Below are 26,279 nucleotides of genomic sequence, written 5' to 3'. Positions count from 1 at the left end.
ATAGGGCCACATCCACAGTTACGGGGGGTAGGCTTGACCATGTCGTATAGGGGATACAACTCGACCCATGACACGGTGCTTCTCTCCTAGTGGACGGAAAAAGATGACAGATCTCTTGGGAGCTGCTCTGTTGGGGCTGGGCAGGACTCAGAGAGGAGACACGAGACCCCAGCTCTCGGGTGACCACACCCCTCCCGGGTCTCCACCCCCCTCCAGGAGAGAAGGGAGTGGACACTGGGGAGAACAGCATGTGAGGACTGGGATGACCTTTCCCCTTCTTGGCTGCATCCCAGCACTGGGAACAGTGTCCCCAGGTGTCTGCAGAGCCAAGGCTCTGTGCATAGCCCTCCCCTGCCTTGTCCCACATGTCCTCAGCCCTCCCTGAGAGGTGGCAATAGTCACCCAGGTCACCCTGAGGAGGAGACTAGGTCCAGGGAGTTCAAAGTGTGCCCCAGGTCACCAAGGCTAGATTGTTGGTTCCACAGGACCCCCCCGGAACCCCAAGTCCTCCTGTACTCTGCTCATTCCTTTTTCTCTGGAGATGGAGTGGTTCGCCCAGGGTCCCACAGCTAAGCAGCCTCAGAACCAAGACTCAAGGTGCTGCAGATCCAGCCCCTCCCCTGACCTCAGCCCCCTGGGAGTTCACTTCCCTCCAAATCCGATGACCTGCAACCACAGCTGGAGACATGTCCATTCTGCAAGCTGGTCTGCAGGGCACTCAGCACTCGAGGCCTGTCTGTGTGGCCTCCCGGGTACAGACCAGCCCAGCCAAAAAGCCGCAGGCTTGGCTCCTAGGGCCACTCCAATCATGTACGTGTGTGCCATCCAAATATCTAGTCCCTGCTTCAAAAAAAAAAAAAAAATGCCATCACTTGGGACTGGGCCCAGGTCAGCATAATGCCCCCTGTGTCCTACTCTGGGAGGCCCTGTGACCCTTGTGACTGCATGTTCTCGGGCACCCGGATCCTCCGCTCATTCCGGCTGACATAGCCCTTCAGAGGGCCAGCGTACTCAGGGCATCAGCTGCAGGAAGACAGGCCGGGGCGAGACAAACGTCCCTTGGGGGAAGCCACACCAGGCTCCCAGCCCTCTCCCCCAGCACCTGCCTGTAGAGCAGCACTGGGTGGGGCTTATTCTCTCCCCCCTCCCCTCCCCCCCCACCTAGAGAATGTTCTAGAGCACCTGCTCCAGAGTGAGCTGGAAGCTGCTTATGTCCATTTGAAGACATCACCGGCCCCCTTCTACCTTTTAAGAAAACTATGTTCTTTGCTCTGTGTAGAATAGCAATAACAATAATGAGAAGGAGGAGGCGGGGATGAGGAAGAGGAAGGAGAATTCACGAAGCTCTTCCTATGTGCACGCACCGGGCAACGTCATATCCCATTCAACCCTAACATGCCCGAGGCAGAAGGTCCAGGATTAGAGACACTCATTTATCCTGAAATCCACACGCAGCCACATGCATGTGCAATCAGCCTCACACACGGGACTTGGCCGTTCAAAGGGCTTGGCACACATTCAGAAGTATGCCCCTCCTAATAACCTTGCGAGAGAGGCCAGGCAGGACTGACCGTCCCCACATGCCAGATGGGGAAGCCCAAGCTCCAAGGGCTGGGGTGGTTGGCTCAGTCTCCGGTCACACCACTGGAGGCAGAGTGCAAATCCACATCTTCTCATTCCTTGTTGGGAAGCTGCATCATGGCCCACATGGATTCACCCTCACCCTTGGAGCAGGCTTGGCTTGTGGGATTTGGAGCTCCTGGTTCCCACTTTTCTAGGTTGTTTAACTATGAGTGAGCCCCGCCAGCCGCCCAGCACCCACTCTGGAGCTGGACTGCTTACTCTAGGTGAAGTTGATGCATTTGCTATGCTTATTTTGGGGTTCTTGGAGGCATCAGTATAGGTACAGTGGGATGTCAGGAGTCTGCTGGGTGTGCATGCACACGCACAGAGAAGTAGCCTTGTATGTATGTGTCTCTGCACATGTCAAATGCCGATTTGTAGCTAGGTGTCTGGGTGAAGGCATGACCAGGATAGGCTTTGTTTGAAGCAAAGGCAAAAAATACAAATGTCTGAAGGAGGGATGAGGACTCTTGAAAAACCACTTGTTGTTATAAAAAAGGCGATATTTAGAAAACCTTAGCCCCAGAAGAACCCTATAGGTATTACTAGTTCAATCCCGTGATTTCACAGCTGGGGAAGCCAGATCCCAGGAGGGGAAGCAACGGAGCCAATGTCACTCAGAACATGGGGGCCCAGTGTGTTCCTGCTGTTGAGCTCTCTGCCCTCATGCACACACCCATACCTGCCACCAGCCAGAACTTAGCACCCCTGTGAAGTTCTGTTGTAAGCAAGGAAGGCGGAAATAGGAGCATTCTTTGAAGGAGAGAATTTGGGAGTAGTAAAAATATCAGCACCACCATTATCACCATCCTAACCATCACCATCATTATCATCACCTTCCACCATCACCACCACCATCAGCATCACCACCATCATCACCATCCTCACCATCACCCTCATAACCATCATCCCCACCACCACCAACACCATCATCATTACCACCAACACCACCATCACCACCATCCTCACCATCACCATCCTCACCACCGTCAACACCATCATCCTCACCACCATCAACACCATCACCATCACCACCATCACCACCATCCTCACCATCACCATCATCACCCTCATAACCATCATCCCCACCACCATCAACACCATCATCATCACCACCATCACCACCATCCTCACCATCACCATCCTCACCACCATCAACACCATCATCATCACCACCATCATCACCATCTTCATCATCACCCTCACCATCCTCATCATCACCCTCACCATCCTCATCATCACCCTCACCATCCTCACCACCATAACTCTCATCACATAACATGGTGGCAGTCCACTGGCTCTGTGTCACTCTCTTAAGCACTTTACACACATCCTTCTATTGAATCATCGTGACAACTGTGTGAGTTAGTTTCTATATATTACCTCCAGTTGTCACAGGAATGACCTGGAGCTCAGACAAGAAATGAGTTTCCCAAAGTTGTGCAACTAGCAAGCACAGGGCAGCCTCCCCCGCTGCTCACAGTCACACCTTGCCAGAGATGCAGGGGCTCACTGGTGTACAGCATGTGGGGTGTCTCCCTGTGACAGTGGGAATGTGTCACAGGATTGGGGGGAAGTAAAATGAAGCAGATACCTCGGAAGGGAGCAGAGCAAGATGGGGTGGGGCTGGTGGTCAAACTCATCAGCAGGATGAGCTGGAGGTACTCTCCCTGCCCGGGGTGGGTGGGGAGCCCACACAGAGGGCCTTCTTGTCTCCTTGGCATCAACATAAAATGTGAAGCCCCCCCGGGAGCTGGTCTGACTGTAGTTGTGTGCCAAGCTGTCTCTCCCTCCCTGGGCCTCAGTTTCTTCATCTGTAGAATGAAAGATCTGGACCAGACTCCCCCCGCAAGAGTCTTTCTGGCCCCCACATTCTCAGCTGCTGAAAACTGCCTGTGTCGTGTAGTCATACCAGTCTTAAGCCCAGAATGCTCCCTGGAGGCGGGGGCATCTGGAGCAGGCTCAAAAGAGAGAAAGGGCCTCAAGTGTCCAAGAGAAGCGCATGTGGTGAGGGTCGGAAGGACAGATTTAGGCCGTCAGCAGTGCAGGGAGCACTGCATGGGGTCGGGCACCATCTGAGGTGTGCGGCATATGAAAATGAGGAGGACCCGGCGTCCCAGGTCTAGCACAGGAGACAGCCACACAGACAGGAGACAGGTGCAGGAGACAGTGGGATGTATGTGTGCCACTCCCTTAGCATCTCCATGACAGCCTCATCGAGGAGGTGGCTTCTGAGTGCGTCTTGGAGGATGAATAGGAGTGTGCTAGGCTGGCGAGGTGGGCAGGAGGGAGAAACCAGTGCAGGGTTAGCGAGGCGTGGGGGACTGAGGGGCGTTTAGGGTGACGTGGAGCAGCTCAGCGAGGCCGGAGTCGAGGCGGGGAAGGCAGAGACGCCAAGGAGGAAGAACAGGCCCTGGACCGCGAAGGTAGCTCGGGGCCTGGTGGGGAAAGGCCTTGAGTCTCCACCTGCGTGTGTAGGTCATCCTGTGGGTACTAGGAACCCACGGGGGCTGATGACAGAGCATGACGTGACAAAGTCCGTGTTCTAGAAGGACCACCCGTGGTGCTCATGGACATTTCTGCAGTGGGAAGGACACAGTTCTGTTTCTGACACTAACCCACGCTTGCAGTTCCGTGCGTGACCGGGCTCAGCACTGCTGGGTCTCAGCAGCCGTGTCCGTGGCCTGGAGGCGAGCTCTTGCGCACGGGCCTGGCAGTGGAAAAGCACCTCCGTGTTCCGGAGCCTGCATACATGGGACATAAATATTGTCTCTGCTCTAAGTAAACAGCTGACAGCAAGAGCCCAGACAGCCCAGGGTGCCAAGAGTACTGTCCGCCCTCGCCCAGACCCCGTGTGCGCTATAACACCAGCTCCGTGGGCGCGGGCAGCCATGTGGAGCTCGACATCCCCGAGTTCACCGGAGGCTGCTTACAGTCCTTCCCAGCGCCCTGGCTGGGTGTGGCCACGGCCCCGGTGTGACCAGGCATCAGGTGCCCACTCCCGTCTGTGGAAGGGCCGCCCGGGAGCACGGTGAAGACTGGGAGGTGGGAGCACCCTGCTTGATGGGTATTGTCTGCCCTGAGTGCCGGGATGGAGCGGGGTCTGAGTGACAGTTCCGTCCTTCAATGTTCCTCCTGCCGCTGCCCCTGGAGGGGATGGGGCGTAATGGGACGAGTGTGGTTTCCTTTAGGAAAGTATAGAGATTTTGTAGGTGCGTGTCTGTGTTCTTGCTAACTTCACAAAATTAAACAATCATCCAGGAGATCGTCTAGCCCCACATGGGATTATATGTCCCCCCAGGCGGCCCCTGCACCCTGGCTGACTGAGGGCTGAACACGCAGCAAGGGCTAGGGACGATGCCCGAGACAAAGTGCTCTTCTCTGGCTGTTGTGACAGGGGGTCTATGGGGCAGGGACCCTGCGCTCTCACTTGCCCATGTCTGAGCACCTGCTGGGGGACAGAGGCAGGAGGTGGGGCCCCCGCCAGGAGACGCAGTTGGTGTAGGTCGTGGGAAGGATGGGGCCACATGCTGGAGGTGGGCAGAGGCTGTCTGTCTCAGGACTATTCTGATGATGAATAAGTCATGACCAACGCGAGGTGTGGGGACACGTGAAGGAGAAAATAAGTCACCCAGGAAACATACGGATAGTGGTTCTAAGAGCTAGCATCCATTAGATTCTGAGTGCGTGGTGCTGGCTGTCAATACCCCAACAGGCCTCCAGGGACAGGGACTGGGAAACTGAAGCACAGGGCGGGAAGGCCCCTCGCCAAGGCCTGCGGGGCTGTGAACCCAGATCTCGCTATGCTGCGTCTCAAACAAGCCCCCAACCCCGCACAGCATGGGGGGCTCCGAGGGCTGAACATTTACCTGCTGAAGCCGCCAGGGGCCATGGGTCCTGCAGCTGCTGAAGCCCGCACCCTGGAGAAACAGCGGTGACACACCGGCCTCAGCCTCATCATTGCCCATGGGATTCCCTCCGGCCATCCCCGAGCTCTTGTTCATTCACTTACTCCACAAATGGGAGTCTTCTGTGACCAACCCTGGTGCGGGCATCGAGCGTGCACAGTGAGCAGGACGGAGCTCCTGCCTCTGGCTCATGAATCCCGAACCCAGAAGGAGTCGATGTGAACACACACGCACATGCATGCGCACACGCTGACCCATACACTCACGTGTGTGCACTCATGCACACACATGCACACACACTGACACACTCGTGTGTGTGTGCACACACACATGCACAAGGCTGATACATACACAGGTGTGTGCACACATACACGCGCAACGCTGACACGTGTGCGCACACATGCATGCACAATGCTGATACACTCACGTGTGAGCACACATACATGCGCACACGTTGACACATACACGTGTGCACACTCATATGCGCACACGCTGACACTCGTGTGTGCACACATACATGCGCAATGCTGACACACGTGCACACGCCGACACACATGTGAGCACACATACATGCGCACACGGTGACACATACACATGTGTGTGCACTCACATATATAAGCACACGCTGACACTCGTGTGTGCGCGCACATGCTGACACACATGTGCACATGCTGACACACTCACATGTGTGCACACTCATACATGTGCACACCCTGACACATACACTCACGTGTGTGCACACACATACATGAGCACACACTGACAAACTCGTGCGTGCGTGCATGCACATACATGCAGTCTCACGCATACTCTCACACCATGTGAACACAGATGTACACCCACACTGACACACGCTCATGCTGATAAACACACTGGCACGCACACACAAATATGCTCACACTGATAAACACATTGGCGCACGCATGGACTCGAGGTCAGCCCACCTACCAATGGTTGTCGCCTCCTGTCCTGGCATTGGTGTCCTCCTGGAGGAGGTGTTCTTTCCGGCCCCGCCCCGGGGGAGGCAGCTGCAGCCTGGGGTGCCTGGCAGGGGTGGGAGGGCATCAAGGACAGCCTGTGCTCAGACCCAGGGCTGCCCGAACATCTACTGATGTCCGGAGCGGGACCGGGCTCAGTGGTTCCGACCCAGACCCGCCAGCTCTGCGCCCAGATGGGGCCCTCCCCCGCTCGCCTCTGCAGGCCGGACATCCCGGGGCCGTCGGCCTACCGACACCCCGCCAGAGACTCGCAGACGTCTGATCACTCGCCCCCATCGCCACGACGCCGGCCGTGAGGCCAGTGCAGCAGGTGGCAGGGACAGAGGCGCCATGCTTCTTTAATGTCGCTACATGGAAGAAGAGCTGGCTTGAGTTTGGGGCCGGGCGGGATGGATAAGCCATTTGGAGAGAAAATGATCCCAGGGAACCTTGCCACATTTTTTCTAGAAGAATGTTGGAAGTTTCAGTGGCCAGGTATGGAAAAAGAAAGCTCTGCACACTGAAGTCATTCACGGCGGGTGGAGCGGAGGCGTTGACCCAGGCCCAGGTGGTGAGGGCACGCCGTTCGCTGAGCCGGGCCTGCTACAAGGGCCGGTTGTGTCCGCAGCCTCAGCCAGTCACCCCGAGCAACACGAAAACACACATCAATGCGCCTTTTACAGCGGGCCCTTCCTCACGGGCTCCGAATAAATGACCAAGCTGAGCAAAATGTAAATTTGTAGTTATCCCTCGGAGACATAATTATAGGAAAAAAACAAGGACAGTGGCATTTGGACCAGGACAGTTGGCTCCTTTCCTGCAGCCGGGCTCGGTGTCGGGGGCGTCCGGGGCACAGGGCGGGAGGAGGCTGAGCCCCGAGGCCCCGAGGCCCCAAGGCCGGAGCTGAAGGCCGCTGTCCTCCTCCTCCTCCCTGCCCCGGGCCTGCCCCAGGCACTGCCATTCCTTGGGCCGCTCACGAATCTCTCCACCCCGGGCCCTCACTCTGCAGCCACCCCATGAAAGGGCCCATTCATACACCAGGCTCTGGCTCGGGTTCCCGCGGCCGGGCCAGCCCCCACTGCCTCTGTTTTCCTTTCATTAGAAGGATTCCCATATTGAAGGCCTGCAAGAGGCAGAGTCCAGGATGCTGTGCTGAGTGTCGGGAGGCGCAACGCTGCCCGTGGGTCCTAGCACTTTCACGAATGAGTCTGAGTTACAAGCCCAGAGGGGGAGACTGAGGCTCAGGCCCCATGGCTGGCAGATGGTAGAGTTGGGGATTGGACCCGGGCCACCAGCTGCCCCGTGGCCCTGCTGGGAGGAGCTCAGGAAACACGGGCGTCCTGAGCCAGTGTTGAGGGCAGGGAGGGCTTCCTGGAGGCAGAGGAGCTGATCCCAGAAAGGGGGATGAGGTGGGCTGTGGGCTCTAGGAAGTTCTGCATGCCCAGACCCTCTGCCAGCCCTTGGATCCCATGGCCTTGGCTGGCCCACATGTGGGAAAGCGGGTAGATGTTGGTGGCACGTGGCGGGGGGCAGGGGGAGACCCTCCGCAGGAAGGGCGCCCTTCTGTCTCCCTTTTTGCTCACAAATGGGGCCATTTGGAAGAAAGGAAGACAAGGACAGAAAGCATCGGCTAGGATCTGAGTCATGCGCCACCGTCAGTCTGGAATGTCTCCTTGGAAGGGTTCTCTGGGCTCTGGCCCCACCCGCCGCCACTCACCCAGCCTCGCTCCCTCCCTCCCGCCTCCTCCCTCCCTCCCCTCCCATCTGCCACCCCCATGGCCACAGACCCCTGAAAATGCACAGGGTCTTATGTGTGGCCACGTGGGAGCTGATGCTGTGCCTTCGGTAGGCAACAATTTTTTCATTTCCATGTGTCTGTTCCTTTCTGCACTCTGGACCCTGTAGGGTTTTTTCTGAGGTCCTAGACCCGGGGGCTGGGGGGTATAGGGGGGGTGTCAGGGCTGGACAGCGTCTGCCGTAGGACATGCCCTGGCATCATAGGGTCGCTCGCCCCTCCTCCCTTGGACCCTGCTCTCGTGTCCAGCTTCCCTGATACCCCCCAGGGACCCCCAGCCACCATCAGAAGGAGTGGGGGCTGCCTCATCGTGCCTGGGAGGCCAGCACTGCCCTCCTGGCTTCTCGATTCTCCCTGAGCAGTGGCTATCACTCCTGCCAACTCCTGGGTGGGGGAGCAGAAACCCAGAGAGGTTGCTGACTTACCCAAGGACACACAGCTAGCAGGGAGTGGGGGTCAGAGGCCAGGCCCTCCGAGTCGTCGGGCTACTTGGTGAGTTCTGCCAACGTTGCTTGTGTTCCTGACACGAGTTCCTGGAGCCCAGTTTTCAGTCATCAGGGACAGATGCACAGATAACGAGCTCTGGAGGGGCCGGGTCTCTCGTTCCTGGAAAGGTCTCGGGTCCCATGTGCTTCCCTATTTGCTGACAGCTGTGCTGAAGGGCGGCTCAATGTGACAAGCCCCCCCCCCACACCCCCCATCCATCAGCCAAGACACCCAGGGAGCAGCCTCTGTGAGGCGGAAGCAGGGACCCCGGGGTCAGGGGCCCTGCAGCCCCTCAAGGCCATACCCTTGACCTGGGCTCAGTGAGGAGTCAGCAGGCACAGGAACAGCTGTCCAGGGCCCAGAATGGGCTGTGCCACTGACCCCTGGGTCCTCAGGATGGATTCCCTGCCTCCTCCAGCCTCAGTTTCCCTGTCTGGCAAATGGGGCTAAGGAGCCTGAGGGAGCCCGCAAGACCGCAGGTCAAACTTGCCACGAAAACTCCAGGAGGGTGTAAACATCCACCATATGCCACATCCCAGGTCAGAGGTCCGGTCTCCCAGGGACACGGGTCTTGGCCTCAGGCGTCCCACTAGGTCTGGTGTGGACCCACACGCAGTGCGGGGGCAGGACGTGGATTTCAAGGTGTGAGGCCATCTGGACGGATGGGTGTTCAATGCCAAGGTGCTGTCAGAGTCAAGCTGGAGCACCATGTGACACTATGGCCCTGGAATCTGCCGGATGCTTCTCACTCCTCCCACCCCTGCTCTGGCTTTGAGGACGTGGTTTCATTTTGACATCAGGCAAAAGTTAAGGGGATGACTCAGGAGCACTGACTGGCTTTCCCGGCACGCGCAGGGGCCCGGGGAGCCTCTGCCCCCTTGAGAGCAGCTAGTGGTGGGTGGCGGGCCCCAGGCGGCAAGGGGGATTGGCTGGGGAGGGAGAGCTGTGACTTTGGGCAAGTTGAGTCAGCACCCCTGCTGGGGTGCTGGTGGAGAGCGAGATTTGGTACAGGGGCCCGTTTCCAGCTCTGTTACTTCCCAGAGCAAAGGAGCAGGCACTCCCCTGGGCAGGATCCCGCCCACCCATGCCACCTCCACGGCACCCCGTGCACGTGTCTCCCAGGGAGCAGGTCCTCCCGCAAGGGGTGGACGAAGCTTATTGTCAGGCTTTGGGAATGGGGAGGAGGGGAAGGTGCTGTCTGCCGTAGGCCTGGGGACTGCTGGGGTCCACCCCCACGAGACCACCGCCCCTGCCTATTACTGACATTTGGGGCCAGATAATTCTTTGTCATGAGGCCGTCCTGTGCATTGTAGGAGATCTAGCAGTCTCTCTGGTCTCCGCCTGGTACATGCCATTGCAGCCTCCATGGTTGTGACAGCCAAAAATGTCTCCAGACATTGCCAAATGTACCCCGGGGTGGGGGGGGCGGGGCACAGTCACACCAACTGAGAATTGCTGGATTCTACTAAGCAGGTGGGCCTAGAGGCTTGGAGCAGGAGCTCAGGGGCTGTTGTGGTCGCCAGCCGGAGGGCTAAGCCCCCAGCTCTGTCGGACTGGCCCTGAGGCAGGAGAGGCGTATTCAGAATAGCCTTGGGAGATGGGAAGTGCAAAGCCCACCTCCTAGGGCTGTCAGGCTCATGCACTCAGCGCCTGGCCCAGGGGGGCAGAGCCAGCCGCTCTTCTGAGGGTGGCCGTGGGCGTGGCACTGAGGCCTCTGCCGGCCCTCCCACCAAGGGGTGTTCGGGTGCACCAGAGGCTGGACACACATACACACAGACACACATGCACACGGTTCTGAAACCGTGGACTTCCTTAGAAACAAGAAGAGGCCCAGTGGGAAGGCTAGGGAAGCAAATACCATCTGGGAACTTGGTCTGAGCCAGGGGACCCCCACGCTAGAAACTTTAGGAAACCAACTTGATTGAAATGCCGATTAAATTGAAGGGGGTTCTTAGCCCCTTCCTGTGCCGATTTCCATGGAGAAGGAGATCCCAGGACCCGGAGGCCCAGAATGATGCCCCGGAAATGTGAGCTGAGGCTTGGGCTTTCTGAGTGCCAAGCAGGACCGGGCAGCGGGGGCCTCTGGATCCCTTACCCCTTGTTCAATTCAACGTCTCAAGTCCACCAGCAGGGATTTCTGGAACCTCCTTCCGATGCTGTAACGAAAAGCCACGGGAAAATTGACTTTGATACGCAGTGTATTAAGCTTATCATAAATTGTAGGTGGAGAGCTCAGAGCCCCACGGGCTGATGCAGACCATAATGCCTCGGGTGGGGCGGGGAGCAGGCCATTCGCCCCCTTCCCAGCCCGTGTGCAGGACTCTGGGCCAAAGGCCCTGTGAGTCACCCATACCTTGCTTTACATGATAAAGGTGTTCCTAAGGGGGTGTGAAATTTGAACTTGGGTAAGTTAAAGCATGCTTGCAAGGCTCTCAGGGGACATTGTTCAAAGGACCAGTTCTGAAGGGATGCCTTTCTACAAAGTGAAGACCCGCCCTGCCCCCACCCCCCCAACACACAATTTCACTTCTCAGAGGCTTGGGCATCCGTGCCCAGGGGTTGTCTGAAGTGGAGAAGAGAGGAGTGCTGCTCTCAGTGGTTGCCCCCTGACCTTGAAGGGACCCACACGGGCCTCGTGCCCTGAGCTGTGTGGCCTTGGGAAAATGTCTTGCCTTCTCTGGACCTTGATGTCCTCATCTGTGAAGGAAACCATGGGACGGATGACATGCAGGGACCCTCCCGCTCTGGGGCGCGCCTGGTTCCAGCCCCCCGCCATCTGTGTTCCAGAATTCACCGGGCCTGTCTGTGACAGGCCTGAGGCTGGGCCAGGGCACCCAGAGCAAAGGCACTAAGGATTTAAGGAACATCAACTCCCACCTTCCAGACAGGAGCATCTCCTCCGAGGCTGCCCTCCAGGTGCTAACCTGGAGGACCTCAGAAGTTCTCCAGGCAGGTGCCAGGTGAGGGTTGTGGCATGCCCCACCCATCCTCCCTGCAGAAGCACAAGGGTGTTGGCACCTCGGAGGGGGTGGGGATGGAGGAGCTATTGAAAACCACATGGATACACTTAGGCCCACAGATCTGAAAATAGTGCTGAATCCAGCGCGTGCATCCGAGCAGCAGAGTGCTACCAGTTTGGGATGGGCTGGCCAGGGGGCACGAGCACTGATATGGTGGCGCCATACCTTTCCCACCAGGGACCCCATCACTAGAGTGCATCCCCTGAAACAAACACCTAGGAAGAGCCTTGCTAAAAATAGCTGGGGGGCAGGGGGGGTGGAAGTTTGTAACTGAAGCCGGCTGTGCCTGGGGGCCGACCCGTGCGCGCTGCCCAGGGCTGGGCGGAGGGCCCTCCGGAGCACCCAGCCGCCGCTGCTGCCGGGAGCGTGTTCGCGAGGATTGGCCCCCGCGCGCGCGGCCCGACCTGGGAAGCGGGTGGAGGCTGCTCCCCTCCTCTCCCCACCCCGCCCGCAGGGGCAGAGCGCGGCGCAGCGGCGGCGGGGCGGCTCGGTGCCCGGCGGGCGGCCCGTCTGCGCGGCCCGGGCGGCCTGCGGTCGGGATGAGGACTGCCCTCCGCGCCCAGAGCGCCGGGGCCGCCGCGGCCGTGCCGGGAGCTCGATCGTGTCCGCCAGCGCGGCGAAAGGAGCGGGGCCCTCGGAGCGGGAGGTGAGTGTGGCCGCGCGGCGCCTGGGTAGTGGCGCAGGGACCGGGGCTTGCGCGGCGGGTCACCTGGCTGCCCGCGACCCGCCACGTCCCGGGCGCCCTCGGCGGCGCGCCCCGGCAGGGCCGGACGACCCTCCCCGCGCCCCCGACCCCGCTCGCGGGCCGGGGACGCGCCGCGCCGCCAACGCCAGGGCGCGCGGGGGGCTCGGCGGGGGCCGCGGCGCTTCGAGGCCGGCCTCCGCCCTGCCCAGCGCTGCTTGCAGAGCCCGGGCCAGCTCCGCGGAGCACTTTGCAAAGTGCAGCCCGAGTACGCGTAGCTGCGTGCCCGCCAGGGCCGCCGAGCCGGGCCTCCGGAAAGCCGGGCCTTCGGGGAGCAGGGCCGGGGCGGGGGCGCGCGCGGCCGCTGGCCGGCTCATTCATTGCGGACCGGAACAGCTGGGCCCCCCCCCCGCCCCGAGGCCGGCCGGCCGCCTCCTCCGCGCTTCCCCCCGGGCGTGCGGCCCCGGGCACTTGCCCGGGCGAGAGTTGGCAAGGCGGCAGCGGAGGCAGCGCGCGGGCCAGGGTGGGTCTTTGGGGCGGCCGGGGGCTCCGCGCCGCTGCGCGCCTGCGGGGAGGCCACGCGGCGCCCACACCCGGCCCGCGCCCCTGGCCGGCTGGGCGCGCCTAGGGAGTCGGGCCGGAGGGACCCGCGGGGACGCGGCGCCGCGCGGCGGCGGCCGGAAGAGAAGGCCGGCCGGGCTCGCGGGGACTTCCCGCGGTCACCCAGACCCTGCCCCTGCACCCTGGGCCAAGGAGGCAGCGGGTCGCAGGGACAGACTGGGCTTCTCCTGCAACCCTGGCGGTGGCTGAGGCCATTAACTCCTTCCAGACCGGCGCTTGAGCAGCGCCCTGGACGGTGTAGGGGCTGTGCCACGTGTTACTGTGTGGAAACCTCATATCATGAGATAGATGGTACCCCATATTGTGGATGAAGAAACTGAGGATCAGCGAGGTTGAGTGACTAGGCCAAAGCTGCACAGCTAGTGAGCAGCAGGGGCTGCTGGCCTCTCTCCATTCCGTCACACAGACTCCAGTCCAAGACTGCCTGTTGGTTGAACAAATGTGTATGGAGTCCTCTCTGTGCCCCACACTGTCCTAGGAGCCCACAGCCCAGCAAAGACCCCTGCCTCCTTGATAACAAACACGATAAACAGGTAAAATACCAGGATAGTGTCAGCCGGGGGGCCAGGGGAAGCTGGGGCAGGGTCACGGTGTTTGGAAGGGCCACCCATGAGGTGTCCAGGGAAGAGGGCATGCCCCCATGCGCCATGTGCCCGGCCTGGCAGGTTCCAGAACCACAGAGCAGAGCATGCCAAGAGCCTCACCTGGGAGTGGGGAGAGGCAGGAGTGCGTTTGAGGCCAAAAGGGAAGCTGGGCTCCTTGAGGGGAGCCCACGGCCCCTACAGCATCGTGGCCTGGGGAGCGTGGGAGAGGGTGTGGCTGTATCCAGGGGCAGTGTGGAAGCCAGCAAGTGCCGGGAATTCAGGGTCAAAGAGAACTCAGAGGTTCTTCAACTCCCTCATCAGTGCTCCGTTCTCCACCAGACCCTGCATCCAGGTGACTGACTCTGCTTGAATACCCGCAGCAATGGGGACCTCACTCCCTATCGCAGCAGCCTGTCCCACAGTCCCACCCCTGGAATAGGCTGAAGGTTAGGACAAGGCTCTGTTGTAGGTTGAGGGACAAGCCTCCTACCTGTGGTGGCCGTGGACTCTGGTCCTGTCATCCTGAGCAGCGCACGGCACATCGGGCTAACGCTTACACACGGTTGCCTTTGGAGAATGTTAATAGAGGGATTATGTCCCCTTGAAGCCTAACCTTGTCAGGTCCTGCGCCTTTTCTGACTTGACATTCCAGGTTAGGCACCGTCCTGCCTCTCTCCCTGGGAGAAAGTCAGTGGGTCTCTTCCCCGGCTTCCCATTTACAGAACACGAGGGTGGCCTGGAAGCAGAGACCTGTTCCCACCTCCTGTATTCTGGAACCTCGCCACCATTGATGGTGCCAAAGACGCATGTGCTTCTTGACATCAGTTCACACTGTGGATTCCTCCAGAGCCCGGAGACTTCCAAGCCAAGCCCCACCCCCACCTTCCTCCGGGCTTTGACTGTTCCTGAGATTCAGTTACCCGTCTGCTTCCTCATCCAAAATGAGGGGCTCAGAGTTTGGGGAAGGTGGTGTAGTGGTGAAGCAGGCAGGCTGCGGAAGCAGCTGCCCACGAGCTGTGTGGGCAAGTCACCAATGTCCCTGAGCTTGATTTCTCCTCACAAGAACCGGGGGGTGCTGAGGTACAGCGTCCCTGCCCCACAGGCCTAATGCGGTATGAGCTGCTGTGGTTCCTGCCTGCGCAGCTGGGGAGACCCCGCGGGGCCTGTGGGAAGGGCTCTGCAGGTACAAAGGGCCAGGAAAGGTGCATGGCACCAGCCACGAGTCCAGGGAGGGAGGGCATTGTAGGGCATGGTCGCACAGCCCGGGTCCTGCTGGAGGCTGCCCTTGCGACCTCTCCCCCAGTGAGGGGCTCACCCCAGCCGGCCGGCCCACCTCCACCTCGGGTCTTTCGAGATGTGTGCAGGAGGGTGGCGACTTGGCAGGGTGGGAGCAGCCCACCGTCCCACCCACTGCAGACAGCGCTAAAGCTAGAGCCCTGCCCTCCAGGCCGGCCACTACCCCACCCCATCCCCCTCCCCAGTGACAGTCCTTAGGGTCCTCTCTTGGGATGCTGTTCCCCTTCCTCCTCCTGCCCTGCACACCCACTGGCCTGTCTCCCATCTCCAGCGGCCAGCCCCCTCCTTGCCGTGGCACGTGGTCCCCCACCCCATCAGAACTGCCCTCTGTCTGCTCTGGCCTCAGCCCTTCCGGCACCCCGCCTTTGGTTGTGTGGGCATTCCCATCCCTCCACCGGACAACACCCATCCAGCGCCCCGTCCCCGTTGAGCCAGATACAGCAACACTGCGCACACACACGCTGGGGGACTCGCGGGATTCTCGGGTAGAATCGGCTCAGTTCATGTTGGAGACCAGCCTGGGCATGGTGGAGAACGTAGGATGGAGGGGGTGAGCATGGAGACGGACGGCCTTGTGGGTGCCAAGGGCCGTGTCTTCGGCCTCTCCCTTGCTAGCGTATCCTCACCATCTGTCTTGGCAGCTGTGGCCGGGGCGGCAGATACTGTCCTCGGGGACTGATTGCAGTCTTGTGCTTTGGTCCCACCATCTCCCTGGGTGGAAGGAAAAGTGGGCCTGTACGTTGAGGAGGCTGGTCACTGAATGGGGGCCACCAGCCCATGCTCTGCTCCGCAGGCCCCAGCCCAACGTGGGGCTCTGTCCACCCAGGGAGCTGCCCAGAAGTCCCCAAAGCAGGAGTGGTGGCCCCACTTCAGACATATGTGCTGTACATGGACCACTGTCCTGGTCCCAAGACGTCATGTGTGCTCGCTGGAAGCTGCCCCCCCAGAGGCCAGAGACTGAGACATCTGTCACTTCTGACCTGGGATCCCCTCCTACCTTATCAGGGGCTGTCAAGCCGCCGAGATCCCTCGGGATCATTCGGGGTCAGTGTCACTCTTGTAGACCCTCCCTTGGTCCAGGTGCGTCAAGCCAACTTTGGAGAGAGCTAGGAAGGAGGGTGGCAGGCCAGGTAGGGACCCACCTAGGGCTGCTGGGGGCTGGGGCCGGCCGTGGTTAGCACCGTGAGCTCCTGCCTTCAGATGTTCATCAAAGCCTGCCGGCCCCGCCCCCTCGCGCTGCCCTGCGGTTTCTGGTCCTGCTTCCCAACCACCAGAAAGTGAGGTCAGCGACTGCATTGGCAGGAGTTTGGGGGCTGTGACCCCGGCGTCAAACCATAGGTTTCCTGCTCATTACTCAGCTCAGCTCCTGTTGGGATCGAGGTGTTCTCTGAGAATTACATCCTTGTTTAAATAGAGCCGGCTTTGGGAAGGAGAGTTCCAAATCTGAGTTCCGGGCATGACTGTGGGCAGAGCCTGAAGATGGAGGTGGGGAGGCAGGCCTTGTCTAGGGGGCTCTGGGGTTTGCTTCCCAATCCTGAAATGGTGGTCCCAGGCCCCTGCCCGCCTATTCTCCCCGTCACCCAGTGCTCGACGCAAGCCCCTCCTCCGTCCCCCATGGACGCTCTCCACTCCAGGTGAGGGTGGACAAGACCCTTGAGGGAAAGCAACGTGGGCTTGGGGGGCCCTCAGAGCCCTCGGTCAGGTCCCACTCTCTGGCTGTGACGCCCTTCCAGGCACGCCTGGACCCCAGAGACCGTGGCCAGCCAGGGATGGAGGCTGCATGCACGTGAGTGAGGGCGTGAGTGGACAGGTGGGCGCCCACGACGGTAGCCCCCTCCTCGCTGCTCGGCCTCTCCCGATAGGCGGGCTGGAGCCAGGGCAGGACGGGGACATTCCATCCCTGGCCGCCTGCTCACAGCCTCTGTCCTGACTCAGGGCTGCTCACAGGGCCCGCGTCCCAGCCAAACAAGCCAAACAAAATCCACATTCATGAACGGCCATTGAGGCTTCTGGCGGCCCGGGTACAGATGTGACCGTTGCCTTCCCCACATTCCTCCGGGACTGCCGGGCCAAGGTGGCCATGGGTAAACAGGGCTGCCCCTCCCAGCCCTGCATGTGGCTGGCCGGGCGCTGCCCTCTGGGGACACGGTGGAGGGGGGCTTCCCTGGGGCGGGGGATGGGGGGTGGTCAGCGCGGAGATGCCAAGACCCTGGCTGGATGGGGCGAGGGAGCCGGACCGGGTCCCAGTACTGAAGGAACTGCCCCCTCGGCAGAGGCTGGTGGGCATCCCGTGTCCTAGATCAGCCCGACTCGGCAGGGACCTCCCAGGTTTGAGCCGAATTCACAGAGCATAAGTGCAGGGTTCCGTGGTTTGTAGTGTGTTCACACGGGTGTGCAAGCACCCCCACCATCTTCTCCTGGAGCACTTCCATCCCCCCAAAAAGAAACGCTGCTCCCTCTGGCGGTCACCCCCCCAGGCCTGCCCCAGCCCTGGAAACCACGAATCTACTTTCTGCCTCTGTGGATTTGCCTATTCAGGACATTTCACATGAATGAAATCACATGGTATTTGTGGCTGCCTGACTTCGCTCCTCGTAGTGTTGCCACCGCGGGGCGTCCACAGTGGAGCCTGCCCCGGGGCCTCCTTCCTTTTTATGGCTAAGTAATATTCCGTGGCGTGGCTGGACCACAGATCGTGTGCGCATCATCTGCCGATGGACTTCTGGCCGTGGGGACGGACTTCCGGCTGTGGTGACGGTGCTGCTGTGAGCCCTGGGAACACGTCTCCGTGGGGCGTGCGTTGGAGTTTCTCGAGGACCGAGTCTGGGAATGGGCCTCCGGGCTCCACAGTCACTGTCCCCGTCCCCAGCTGCACCATTTCCCGTCCGCGCCAGCGAGTAAGGCTGTGGGGGCCTCTCCACCCCCTTGCTGTGCTCGAGGATGCCAGGACAGGGAGGCACTGGCTCAGGGTCACACAGCTGGGAAGTGGGGTCCCGAATGCGACCTCTGCTCGGGCTCCAGAGCCGCGAGCACACAGATGGGGGAGTCGAGGCAGAGAGCGCGGCAGTCGCAGCCTCGGGGACTGTCTTGAGGGAGGCTCTGCCCTCTCACCCCTGCCCTCCCCTGAGGCTTCTCCTGGGCTCTTAGTGCATGCTGAGCTCTGCACACACGTTCCCTGCTGCCCTCCTCACGGCGCCCTCAGGGAAGGGCCCTGCTGCACGTCCAGAAACTTGCACTGCTCATCGTTCTCCCAGCCTTCCCCAAAGGGACCTATGGCCTTTTCCCAGGACGATAGCACACTGCACCGTTCGGGGACACTGATCCAGGAGGCCCGAGCTCCACTCCCTGAGGGCAGGTGATCCGTGGGGTTTTAGCTCCGGCCTGCCCCAGAGTGGCAGGGCGCCCCAAGCCTGTCCTGTGGCTACTTCCACAGTTCCGGAATGCACGATCAGAATGGACATAGCCAGCCACTAGCGGGATCCACAGCTCTTACCCCAGAGAGGTGAAGACATCGCCCGAAGCGCACCCAGTGGGGAGCTGCCCGAGGGCTCAGGGGTTCAAGCCAGGCTGCCTAACCGGACACAGGGCAAGAGTACGCACACCTTCCCCAACTCCCGCAGGGTGTGGGGGTGGGGGGCTCTCTGCCCTGGGCAGTCCCAGGCTGGCTCTTGCTGAGAGGAGTCTCCCATTGGCACAATCGCATCAGAGGGATCAGGGCTGGGGTCAGTGTCCCCCCAGGGCAGGCTGACCGCTCCTTAGCCACACACAACGCACGCTCCGAGGCAGAGGAGATGGCGTCCTCCCCAGGATAGCCACAGAGCTGGGCACCCCCTGTGCTTCCTGCACGTGTCTGGGGGTCACGTGCAGAAGGCCACTCTGGGGCCAGGCTGTGCTCCAGGCCTTGGGGCCGCTGGGAACGGGCCACCCCGCTGTTCCCCTGCAGGAGCTCGTGGTCTGGCTGGTGGTGCCCGGGGCTGGGGGGCGGGAGAGGCAGTCACTAAGCACATAGCACCTGGAGGAATGGTGGCAAGGCTCAGACAGGTGCCTGCAAGAAGGGCATCTGGTGGGACCAGGCAAGACTAGGAGGTGGGGAGCAGCGCGTCCCCGGGGCCGACCCCAGGAACAGGAGAGCAAGACCCGGGGAGGCCAGGAGGCGGCACGGGTCTGGCCAGCCCTTCTCTGGGGGGAGAAGGGCACGGTGAAGCAGCCCACGTCCATCACAGCACTCTGCAAGCCAGAGCCGGGACCCACACCCACCGCCCGCGTACTGACACGGCAACACAAGCTGGAGGGGGGCCTGTGGGAGAACAGCTAAGGAGAGGATGACGCCCTCGTGAGGTCCCTGGCCAGAGTCTGCAGGGGGCCGTGGGGTCCCCAACCCCGGGATGGTCAGCACTCCCCACGCGGCCTTCCGGGGCCGGTGGGCACGGCAGTGGGCAGGCGGGCACTTGCCGGTGGCCGAGCAGCTACACGCGGTCTCCCTCCGCCGCGAAGGCAGAGCTGCTGTAGCCGCTTTATAGGTGAGGAAACAGGTATGGAGGGGGGACCAGCCTGTCCCTGGAGCCCTAGGGCCTGGGCACAGCCCCCGGCCCCGCCAGGAAGAGTCCATCCAGAGGGCCAGAGAACCCGCCCGTGGCCGGCTCTGTGCCGGGCTGACCAGGACCCAGAAAGCCAGAGCCCAGAGCCTTCCCTTGTCCCGGCATTTCGCAGTGCGTGGCCATGAGAGCCGGGAAGTGTATGAGTGTGAGTGAGCATGCCTGCGTGCACGGACACGTGTGGACACGTGTGTGCACATCTGGTGTGGGGGGGGTGTGTGCACGTGTGCTGTGGTGGACTATAATATGACACAGCGCAAGCCATGATGGCAAGATGCACAGGCAATCTTGAAAGTTCAGGTGAAATTGATTTCACGCAATACGTTATATCCAAACTACCGTCATTCCAATGTGTATTCCTTCTATAATCAAGGGGGTCAGTCTAGCTTCTTGAGACCTGGAGTGCGTTTTATATTTAATTGGAGTCTTGGTTCCAACCAGCCACGTGCGAGCACTCAGTGTGCACGTGTGTCCGTGGCCACCGTGCACCTTTGGTGTCTGGGTGGGGTGGCCCTCACTGAAGTCCCTGGCACCCACCCCTCGCAGATGCCACCTCCCTGCCCCTTTCCCCCACGTCCTCCAGGAAGCCCCTCCAGACTACTCTTCCTTCCCTGAGCCTCGGTTTCTTAGACTGGGGTCAGTGGCCCCAGATCAGACTCCCTGCCTCCCCCAGCCCTGCTGGATCAGAACCGATGGTGGGGGGGGGCCTGGGACCTGCACGCTCCCCCCGCAACCTTGTCCGCATGGAAGTTCAAGACCCTTTGGGACTCTCGTGTATTCTTCCTCAGATGCCGTGCACCGGGCACACGGGATGGCAGCTCACCTCCAAAGCACTGCCCGTGCTCCTTGGGATGTCTCGAAAACTCCTAACCATCCCTCAAAACCCACCTCGGATACTGCCCTGCCTTTCCTCGGAGAGGGCTTCCCTCCCAAGGCAGCACGGTCCTCTCCCCTCCTTGCTCCTTCCAAAATCCACCTTGGGGGGGGGCGGGGGGGCCCACGTCTCACGTCCCTGGAGTGCCTGTCCTCTCCGAGCTTCTGGAGCCTGGCCAGGCCCAGGCACAGAGTGGCCTTGAGCGTCGATGTGGGCTGACTTCGGGCATGCGTGGGTGGAGCAGTCTCTCTGCAATCTCAGGAAAACATCTGGCTGCAGGACCTGGCAGGAAGCTGACCTCCAGGGTACCACTCAGCTGGCAGCTGTGCCCATTTATAAATACATGCTAAACTTGGACCGGCCCACATGCATTCCTGCTGCCCGCCCTGGAGTGCCCTCCCAGCGGAAGAAAGACAGCCGGCGGGCCTCTGGGCCTGGCCATGGCGGTCACTCCCGGTGAGTGGGAGCGTGCCCGATCCAGGGTCAGCTCAGGGCCTGCGGAATCCGACTGTTATCTGAGCACACTCGCCGACCTCCCCAGCGCCCAGGCTGCATTTAGCACTGGGAAAGGCTCCCCATACCGGCAGCGTGCTTTTCTTGGATGTCTAGGCTGTATTTATGCCGGGCCGGTGCCTGGGGAATAATTAAAGTCTCAGAAGCTGCCAGAGGGGCCTGCCTGCCGTTGGGCAGTGGGCACCTGGGCCTGTGCCCTGAGGCCCTCTTGTGCCGTGTACCCCAGAGCCTGTTGAGTAAAAGAGCAAAACTGGAATTTACCCAGGCGGCTCTGAGCTAAGCCCCACGGGTACCCAGAGACCCTGACATGTCGGGCCCAAGGAGGGGCTCAGGGCGAGAGTCTGCGGATAGGCGTGGGGCTTTGTCACGGTACTTCCACACCTCCTCCAGCCTCGGTCTCCCCACCTGTCCTGCCTCCCAGGACAGGGATGAGGGCCTGTGTGTCTGGCGATCAGCCTGAAAATGCTTTGCTCACCAGGGGCCAGGACCGGTGTCCGCCAAAAGACATTGTTCCACCAGAAGGCGGAGTGGACGCGACATCCCCAGCCTTCTGGCCCCCAGGCGTCTTGGGCACGTGCCCTCAGGAAGAGTGGCAGGGCCCCTAAGTGCAGGCAGCCGTGGGACCTCGGCAGGAAGGGGCTCACTGTCTACACCAGCGCCGTCAAGAGAAACAGGATGCAAGTCATGGGGTCATGTCAGACTTTTCAGTGGCTGCATGTGGAAAAGAAAGAGGGGCCGTGAATTTCGTGATACAGTTTCTTTAACCAACGTAACAGAATGCTTCATCCCATCATGTAGTCTGCATTTGTGGGAATTATCAGGGAGACGCTCCGTACCTTTTGGACTCGGTGTTGAAGGCGGGGCGGGTTCGCCGGCATGGGGCATCACAGCGTGGCAAGCACCCGGCAGCCTGCGGGGAGCCAGGATGCCCCACGTCTGTGCAGCGCTCCCTCGGGTCATGCGGGCATCTCCCCCACTGGCCGGCGAGCTCCTGACACCGGCCAGGCCTGCTCCTTTTGTGGCCCCGGAGTCCAGGAGATGTGTGTGTCCAGTGAGCGACTGAACGAGAAACATGGTGTCCGCGGGAACTCGGCACTCGGGGATCACACGTGCTCTCTGTCCTCATGGTCCCCACAGGCTCCCGGCCCATCCCAGGGCACCCAAGCCCCCGTCCTGTCCTGGACTCCCTCCCTGCTCCCCGGGACGGCTTTGCACCCATCGGCCTCTCCACCCTGGGACCCAGGCGTCACTGCCACACCATGGTGTGGGCAGCTTGGCTGCTCTGGGGGCCCCCGGGTGTGAATCGGCCCCGGCACCCCGCTACCTGGAGACAGACTCTGCAGGCGGGGCCTCAGGAAGTTGTGGGGGGGTTTGTGTTGTGATCGGGGACAGCAGGCCGGGGGGGCAGGGCGGGAGGTCGGCGGATTCGCACGTCTAGAACGCAAGCGTATGTGTTGTATATGTAAATGTGCACGTGAGTGTATCATGCTACATGTTACGAGTACCGCCGTGTATGTAACTCATAGCAACTACATGACTGTGTGTACGTGTGTGTAGCGTGTAAATGGCGTGTTCGGCCTGTTGCCAGCCACCCCTAGGCACCGCGAGCCAGGCACCGTGCTGGGACTGTGCCCAGTTCCCTGGTGTGATTCCCACAGGACCCCTCTGTGTAGATGACGCCAGGACATCGTGAGTGGAGGCTCCGAGGTGCACGCCCAGCACCCCGAGGAGGGCTTGAACCCCAATTTGCGAACCTAAAGTCTTTCCTCCCCTGCGTTTGGTTGCCCCCTGGCCCAGTGCCAGTCACAGTCCACACACGTGCCCCCAGCGCCAGGACCTTGTCGTGTGTCTGTCCTGCCAAGTGCCCCCAGTGGGTCAGGAATGCTCACCGCGTTCAGACAGCCCCGTGACTCCCCGCTAGACACAGGTCCCTGAAGGTCACGAGCCTGGGCTGTCTGCTGCGACCTCGGCCACCTCTTCCCTGGCCAGTCATGCGCTGCAGGCACATGTGGCTCCTGGGGGCCTTTGGGGGAGTCAGGTTGCCCCCAGAAATACCCAGCACCCCTACAACATTTCCAGTTCCCGCCTCCCGCCCCCACTCGGGGTCCTTTGTCCTCGTAACCCCACTGGTAGCTTGGCCGTCTGCTCTCTTCTACCTGTCCTTGTGCTTTGGATGTCTCACAAGTGACAGAAACACAAGTCACCCAGCACAAAAGGGATCTACTGGCTGGTGGGACTGAAAAGCCTGTGGAATAATAAGTGGGCTTTAGGCACTGCTGGATCCAGGTTCCCAGACAGGGCCTCAGGAGTCAGGCTCTCTCCATGCCTTCCTTTGCATCAGCACCTCTCTCGGGAGACCCTCCTGAGGGTGGCAAAATGGTCCCCACGGCTCGGGCGTCTCTCCCGCCTGCCACACCAGCAAGATGTGCTAGGGAAGCCTCTCCTTGGTGGATCCGTGCCTGCGGCTCCCCCAGTCCTCATGGCCCTGGGATGGACGCAGGGTCCTACGGGCCCACCCTTCTTTCCCTCTCCCTCATTCTGTGTCCCTTTGTCATGTGGGTCTGCTGGCCCCCTCCCAGCTGTTGGGGAAGGTTGGGGTAAAGTAGGAGGGATACTGAGCTGGCAAAATTCAGGGTTTTCAGGGGTCTGGGAGAGCAGAGTTGTGCATCTTCTTATGTCAGTAATCTTTGCCCCAACAAATAAATACGAATCCAAGCATTTATGTGGGTATTGAGTAGAATCTGTGAGACAGATAGCGGAGAGCTGGTAGGTTGGTACGTCGGTGGTCAGTGAGGTGATAGAGGATGGATTCTCCTCGGCAGGAATCCTTCTGGACATCTGAACCCAGGTTTCAGTGTCTGTAGCTGTTGGGAACCCACCCAGGACGACCTCAGGCCTCTCTCGTCCCAGACAGGCTGGGCCTGGACCCTCAGGCACAGGTCAGAGGCACCCTGTCGCTGCGCGGGGCCATGCATCCGTGTGGAGTGGGCGCCGCACCCATCACACTGGACAAAGCCGGGTCCGAGAAGACAAAACAAAAGCCTCAGAAAGTGCTTTCTACAGGCAAATAAAGAAAATGCCGGAAGAAGCTATCCCTCTGCTTCCCCGGATGGGGCCTTTGATCCCAGCCTCCCGGCTGTGCTGTCGGAAGGACCCCTCTGTGACGTCTGGCTCTTCACCGTGACCAGCAGTGGGGAGTGGCGGTCTGGGTCCTCCCGCCCCTCGTGTCCCACGCTGGCCCTGTGCTCAGGACACGGATGCGAAGTCCGGGGAGCTGCAGGGCAGGCAGGCGGACGGCACTCCGGGGGCAGAGACGGCACGTTCGCAGAGGAATTTGGATCTGGACCTCTTGCTCAGCCGGAGCATCCAGGGTGGGCCCTGTGAGTGGACGGCCAGATCGGACCCGCGACCCTTCCCCACCGTAAAGTGGTCATTTTCATGGGTCCAAGGACAAAGCAGGTGATGAGAACATCACTCACCGGGCTGACAGCCTGACCCCGGCCCCCGTCTCGTTTAGTGCCCGGCCACAGGACTCTGCCCAGGGCCACCCGAGGAGGAGGGCCACGCGGTGCCTGCAGGCCAGCAGGAGTCCTTAGACCCCGGGACAGGGCACCCGGAAGGCAGGGGTCACACTCCAGGCCCCCCATTGGCCCAGGAATGACACAAGCATGGTGGGCCCTGACCCACTGAGCTGTGTGGCTGCAGACAAGTCTCTGCACCTCTCTGGCCCTCAGTTTCCCATTGAGGAGAAGGGGATTACATCATCCTGCCAGCCTCTCGGATTAGCGTGACAATCAACCAGGCGGTGGGAAGAGAGGGTCAGGGTGAGCTGCTCGTCACCTGCACCTGCCCGCATGGCCATCAGTGGGGAGTGCGAGACATTGGCCCTCGTGGTGGGAGGGGAGGAGGGTGCCGGGGGAGAGCCTGACCTTTGGGGTAGGTGCATCCAGTTCTGATTCTTCCCCAGCCCGCAGCATGACCTTTGAGCCTCAGCATCCTTGTGACCCCACTCCACGAGACAGCTGAGCGAAATCTGCTGGGTGAACTCGGGTGGGCATCCTAGCTTCCTCCTGGACCTGGCAGCTCGAAGCCTCTGCTGCAAAGTCAGCCACCACAGATGGCAGCACCGTTGTCCAGATGGGGAAACTGAGGCCCCGGTTGGCAGGCTCAGACCTTTTAGGGTGACTTCTGCGGCTCACAGAGCATTTGCAGCTGGGCCGGGCCACGGCTGTGGGCCAGGCCAGGAAGGAACACAGTGGTCCTTACGAGCTGCCGGGCTCCTTACGAACACTCTGCTTGCGCCTGCCTTCCAGAGCCTCCTCGGAGGGACCAGCCTCCGATCAGATCAGCCTCGCTGTGAGGACGGCAGCAGTGACAGGCCTTGGGCTGGCTCAGCCAGGGGTCAGCTGCTGGCTACCACGTGGGGTCTCTAGTCAGAGGCGGAGGGGAGCTGGGGGCTATGCCTCCTGGTGTCCTAGGCCAGTCGCTCTACCTGTTCAGTGAGTTAGCAATCCGCTCTGTTCTCAGGGCAGCATGGGAGTGTCTTGCAGGACCCCAGCACAGTTGAACAGGCCCAGGGAAAGCAGCCAGGGACAGGACAGAGGACAGGAAGCGGCCCAGAGACAGCAGGCCAGTGTCTCCTTCTAGGGGATGAAGGAGCATCTACTCTAGGGGAAGGACAGGCCGTGTCGTGGGTCAAGTCTGACTCCCCAACCCCTAGCCTCCGCTCTGGCCTGCGTGGCCCTGGGGCCCTCCAGAAGCTCAAGCAGAAAAGGGATCCAGACTCAGATGGCTGCATAAGGTCCCTCCTCCCACAGGACCCCAGGCTGACCGGGAATGAGCCCAGGAGAGGGGACAACTTGTCCCTTCTTCGAGCCATGGGACAGAGGCTGTTGGTGCTAGTGCCGTGGGCACTGGGGCCACCCACTCCACCCATGTCAGGTCCTCTTCCAGGGCAATGAGGGTTACATGCTGGGGCAGTTGCTTACTGCAGGATTTTGCTCCCTTAGCCCTGCAGCGAGCCGGGGGCTAAAGTATAGCAGTCAAGACCGCACGACCCAAATTCCAGTCCTGACAATGGATCGATGGGTGAATGGGTGGGTAGGGTAGGAGGGTGGATGGATGGATGGATGGATGGATGGATGGATGGATGGATAGATAGATGGATAGGTGGGTGGGTAGATGGATAGGTGGGTGCGTGGATGGATGGATGGATAGGTTGGTGGATGGAGGGATGGATGGATGGATGGATGACTATGTTTTCCAGGCAGTGTGCCAGGCTGAGACACAACTGTGCACCTGTCAA

The 26,279-nt window shown here is 60.7% G+C and overlaps 1 protein-coding gene across 3 annotated transcripts in view; it reads left to right on the top strand.

Annotated features, from left to right (window-relative positions):
* ZNF469 (zinc finger protein 469) overlaps positions 1-26,279 on the top strand; it is a 183,601-nt gene that overhangs the window by 127,673 nt on the left and 29,649 nt on the right. Inside the window, exon 1 of one of the 3 annotated variants that reach the window (XM_081806244.1) lies at positions 12,270-12,455. The exons of the other annotated variants lie outside the window; for them this stretch is intronic. The gene's annotated coding sequence lies outside the window, so the exon portion shown is untranslated. Of the gene's footprint in view, positions 1-12,269; positions 12,456-26,279 lie in introns of those variants that run through there. 3 annotated transcript variants of the gene reach the window in all.

This window comes from Leptonychotes weddellii, chromosome 16 (genome assembly GCF_054177405.1).
Source record: "Leptonychotes weddellii isolate Sample4059 chromosome 16, ASM5417740v2, whole genome shotgun sequence".
NCBI classification, from domain to species: domain Eukaryota; kingdom Metazoa; phylum Chordata; class Mammalia; order Carnivora; family Phocidae; genus Leptonychotes; species Leptonychotes weddellii.
This window is presented reverse-complemented; position numbering and strand designations above follow the sequence as displayed.